This window comes from Bison bison, unplaced genomic scaffold (assembly GCF_000754665.1).
Source record: "Bison bison bison isolate TAMUID 2011002044 unplaced genomic scaffold, Bison_UMD1.0 scf7180017864535, whole genome shotgun sequence".
NCBI classification, from domain to species: Eukaryota; Metazoa; Chordata; class Mammalia; order Artiodactyla; family Bovidae; genus Bison; species Bison bison.
In genome coordinates this window covers 51523-52025 of record NW_011495084.1, presented here as the reverse complement: position 1 = coordinate 52025, position 503 = coordinate 51523, and the positions used below count along the sequence as shown (strand labels likewise).

General features: G+C 30.6%; 1 protein-coding gene across 1 annotated transcript in view; it reads right to left on the bottom strand.

Moving 5' to 3' along the window:
* The window catches only part of LOC104982634 (multidrug resistance-associated protein 4-like), a 69649-nt gene that overhangs the window by 34403 nt on the left and 34743 nt on the right, over positions 1-503 (bottom strand). The gene's annotated exons all lie outside the window — the stretch shown is intronic.

Sequence of the window (503 nt, the reverse complement as noted above, 5' to 3'; positions counted from 1 at the left end):
AGAAGCAATATTTTCAATTTAAGCTGCTTGGTTTTGTCTTTCAATGAGGAGTTTATTTATTAATAAAAACTGCATATGTTTAAGGTTACAACATGATACTTTGGTATAAATACACACTGGGAAATGGTTACTGTAGTAAAACCACTTAAAGTATCCACTACCTAATATAGTTATCCTATTTAACATGTGTGGTGAGAACATTTAAGATCTACTCTCTTTGAAAATTTCAAGGATACAATACAGTTAAATAAGGATTTTTTTTAAAACAGTCTAAGGCAAAGACATATCCAGGATCAAGTTTATACAGAGCCCTTCAGCTCTTGACACTGATATGTCTGTGGCAATATGTTTGTAAAGATACCTGAAAGCCTCACTCTTTTTATACTAGTTTAGACAAGGGTAAACTATGGAATAATTTCATGGCATTCCTCAATACAAAATCTCTAAACACATTAAATCAGTTCTTATTAAAACTGCTACAATGCATACTAAAAATAAAAGGA